Raw genomic sequence first — 4,853 nt, 5'->3', positions numbered from 1 at the left:
TTTAGGTGATTTGAACCCAGGTCTCCAGTATGAGAGGGATAACACATACACCCTGAGCCATTAAATCAGTCATTACTAGAAGAGACTTTTTGATACTATTATAAGTTTCACTCCTCTATATACAATATAATATATGCCTACAATTGAGAATAAAGGGCCTTGAGGTGATTTGAACCCAGGTCTCCAGCATGCGAGGTATAACACATACCCCCTGAGCCATCACACTGCCCAACAACAAACTCTTGAGATTACTGGAATCTGCTTCCGGTTTCCATTATAACAAACCTTTGTTTTTTTTCTCCTGAATTCCCAGTGATTGGGGGGGCGGCAGCGCAGGAGCCAGGGAGGTAAGCAGGTGACGGAGTTCTCCTTTAATAAAGATTTCCAAGGGGATTTTTGAGCCTCTGTTGTGATTGATTTTACAGAAATGTTGTCATCTAATTGTTACAAATTTGGACCAGACCTCATAGGGTGTCCGGTGGATTCGCAGGAGGTCAAGAAACTTCTGCCTGAAGAAGAATTTGTGGTCAGACAGTATCGGCACCCTTCCTTTGGGGGCTCGTCCGGGATTGGGGCGGACACCTGACCTTTATGCTGGAGGGGACTATATACTAAGCTATAAACAACAAGGTGAAATGATAAAGCGACAGTCCAGAATCATTCTAACAGATAACGTCCATCTGTCATAGACGTCCCGGACAGCCAGTCCTGACTATTGTACGTCCAAAACTTTTTAAATTTACCAAAAGATACTTCCCAGGGATCTAAGTTGTGGTCTAAGGAGTTCTGCACTTGGTCCGGTAGATGCTCTATTTACAAAACGAATGTGCTGCCCTGAACTCTAAACCTTATTCAGACCCGATTACACCTCACCCTGCGCACTTCTTTCGCTCCAGGGACTTGACCAAGTTTATTTTGGCAGGGAAGGCTTCTGCTCATACCGAAACACAGAGGTGGTATAGGTCTACCAAATGTCAGGGCTTATTATGAGGCCTCTGTACTGCAGAGAGCCTTGGATTGGCACCGACATGCAGATCTAAAGCAGTGGGTCCGCCTGGAACAAACTTTCACCTCCGTGCCACTTATGTCTCTCCCCTGGATCCACTCTGTGCACCTCGGAAATTTTCTGGGCACCCCTCTATTGGTTCAACAGGCGGACATTTCTCCTAGACCTTCTCCGCTTTTTCCGATTCTGCCTAACCCACAGTTTGGTCCCAGATTATCAGGGCCATTTGGGTCTTGGTGGACTGCGGGGAAATACAGGGCGCAGGATTTCCTCCAAAATGACAGATGGTTCTCTGCTCAGGAACTTTTGGATATTAGAGACCTGACCAATTTGGGTGATTGGAGAGTCAGACAGCTGACACATTTTTTGAGGTCTCTCCCGGAACCATCGGGGTGCACTCTTTTGGGTTCTGATTCATTGCACCACTCTCTTTCTATATTCAATTCTCTCCTCGTTAAGGTTTCCATCCTCACTTTGTGCTGAAGTGGAAGACGGACCCGAATATCACTGTGACTGATAACTAGAAAGGGGGCTCCAATTTACCCACACATCCTCAATAGCTAGTAAATCCCAGGAGGCAGGGTATAAATGATTGGCGAGATGGTATTCCATTATTATTACGTATTATTATTTTTGGTCCTGCCCCGTCCTACGTCCTTTCTGGGAGTCTACGATGTTATCAGTAATAAATTGCAATTTCAAATCCCGAACACCCCGGCTTTCTTTTTATTACACCTGTCTGACATCTCTACCAAGAGACACAAAAAATCTTTACTAAAATGTTTAGTTTATGCAGCTAGAGCCTCCATTCCATCCCGTAGCCCCCAGAGGCAGGAGGGCGTTCTGACAGATTGTACCGATTGGAACCATTTCCATCTGGACGGGTGAGAGTGTCTGTCGCCACTGTCTGTTCCACGTCACCTACTTGCCCTTAGACTCATGAACAATACGGGGAGGGGGACGCAGTACACAGTATCTGTTTTCCATTGAATAACCACAGATCAGGTCGGCTGAGAGCTGTAGTGCCACAAAACCTTGTTATTTGTAAGACTGGACTGAAGGTCTTCATCAGAGATCTGGACCAGTGTAGGTCGGCTGAGACCTTTAGTGCCACAGAACTTTGACATCTTGATTTCAGGTCCCCAGAAGCGGATAAGGCTGGCTGGGACTTGTAGTTCCATAGAGCTGTGGTGTCTGTAGCCAGTCCACAGAGGGGATTCTAATCTATTGGAGATGTGTACATGATAGTTTTTACAATGTTGTTTCTTACCAGAGAGGCCTTCTGGAATTTTTTTAAAGGAAATGTGTGTTTTTCCTCTAATTCTGCTTCATTTATTAAATAATTATAATTTACCAGAGATCCCAGCACCATCTACACATCTGGGCCGACCTTCAATTCCTTCACTCACTGCTATGAGGACCTTCCCAAAAGGTGGGGGGGGGGGGCATAACAATTGATGGACTGCCCGCTCAGCCAGTCAGTAGCTGGGGCCAGTGGCATAGCTATCATAGAGACAGGGAAGGCAGTTGCTATGGGGCCCCTGGGGGGAGGGGGGCCCGGGGATGCACAGGGAAGATAAGAGCCTCCTGTGTCGTTCTACTTAACCCCTTACTTATTTACTGCAGTGTGTAAGTGACCCAGTGTTCTCTTACATGCTCCAACACAAAAAAGGGTTAATAAGCTAAAGACAGTTAGCTCTCTCCTTCACTACTCCTGCACTGATGACCCCTGACCTCTGCAGGAGCTCAGAGAACAGAGGTCAGAGGTTATCAGAGCAGTGAGGCAGAGAGCTAATTGTCTTTAGCTTATTAACCCTTTTTTGTGTTGCAGCATGTAAGAGAACATTGAGTCACTTACACACTGCAGTACATGAGGGGTTAAGCAAAAGGTATTCTGCTCCTAATAGGCTGTTATAGTTAAATACAGTGGATGGACAGAACAAGCAGACATTGGCTTTCTCCTCTGCCAGTCACTGTTGTGGCTGCACGCAGGATTCTGGCTCTGGCCACAAGAGATTTTTTTTTTTAGCCACATCACCGAGTATATATATATATATATATATATATATATATATATATATATATATATATATATATAATCCTAGCTACGCCCCTGCCCTTTAATAACAGGTTATATATTCTCATATATATACACTTATCCCCTGGTTCTTCATAACCGGCTTAGTCAGGTTTAATAGAATCGAGCTGGTACGGCATACTCCCCTGTATTGTTTACTCCGGCCATAGATCACAGATTGCATAATGTCAGACTGACTGATGAAGCGTTAGCCGATAGAAATGGCCACATACCTGTCCGAATACACAAAGAGGAGCTGACGGCCCTGATGCTTCCTAACACACCGGTTACACAATGACTAAGGCGAGGTTCCTATATCAGCAAACAAATTGTTAGGGTTCAAAGGAAGGGAAGCCGACGCTTGTCTCCTCATTGTGGATGAAACCTCAGCCGACACCAGAAACCATCACTTATTTCTACATTCTACCTGACATCACTTTGGTTTCACCATCAGGTCTGACCTCTGTTTACAGAATCTGATTAAGTAACAGTGAGAAGTGACAAGTGCACACATACAGCCCGTCACATAACCTGAAATACAGCCCGTCATACAGCCGTCATACAGCCCGTCACATAACCCGCCATACAGCCCGTCATACAGCCGTCATACAGCCCGTCACATAACCCGAAATACAGCCCGCCATACAGCCCGTCATACAGCCGTCATACAGCCCGTCACATAACCCGAAATACAGCCCGTCACACAGTTCGTCATACAGCCGTCATACAGCCCCTTGTAAACATAGTTTAATATACGGACATATAGTGCAGGACTGGATTCCTTTTATCCATCTATGCATATATTCTTTATACTAAGGTCGATCAGTTAGGATCCATGTACAATGGAAAACCAATGGCAAGACCCTTGTACAATGATATGGGGGGATATTTTATGATGAGGCCCCATATCCTCCCCAGAAACCAGTCCTCGTCCTAGGAAAAACCACCTCCATATAATTTCTTTCAAAAAACCATCAAGATGCCTACATATACATGTGCACAGCGGTCTGTAATCACTGTATTACAAATACACACAATAATGTGGAGTAAACAGTGTGAATCAGGACAGACCCAAACAGAGTCAGGGATGGGAGGGGGGGGGGGGGGGGGGGAGTAAGGAGGTGTTACAGAAATCAGGAGGTCGGAAAAGCTGGAAGCACAGACAGATATATGAAAGGTACCATGTGTCTCCTTGACCTAACAGCTGTAATTTGGAACCTAAAAATGAAAACAGTGGCCGTTCTTTTCAGCCCCGGGCAGCATTGCATTGAAATCAGGGCAATGCTTCCTGTTTCTTTCTCACATTGTGCTGAACGACCATTTTTTAAATGCAGCCAACATGTCGATTATTTCCAACCACTAAAGTATGAACAACGGCCATTGTTCACATAATTTATGGCCATTCTGAAGGCTGTGCATTGCATTGAATTTTATGCTCTATTGGATTGCAGGCGCCACCCTAATGTGCCCGCAGAAGAGAGGGCATAATGTAATGAATATGACAACGTCCCTGACACGGTTCGTTTATTGTGCATTTCGTGGGGACGATCAGCTGGAAAACCTATACTTTTGCTCAGTGTATAGTTACTTTTGCTCAGTGTTTTCAGAAGGCGGCCTTCACAATCACAGGATGGTTGGACACAGCATTGCCTCCAGCTATATGGGTTCGGCTCCAGTATTTTCAGAGGCTGAAGTTGCAGAGGAACTTGCCCGTTTAAAGCTGAATAAGGCGATGGGTCCAGATGGGATCCATCCCAGGGTTCTTAAAGA

The sequence above is a fragment of the Dendropsophus ebraccatus genome, chromosome 5 (genome assembly GCF_027789765.1).
Source record: "Dendropsophus ebraccatus isolate aDenEbr1 chromosome 5, aDenEbr1.pat, whole genome shotgun sequence".
In the NCBI taxonomy this organism is placed as follows: domain Eukaryota; kingdom Metazoa; phylum Chordata; class Amphibia; order Anura; family Hylidae; genus Dendropsophus; species Dendropsophus ebraccatus.
This window is presented reverse-complemented; position numbering follows the sequence as displayed.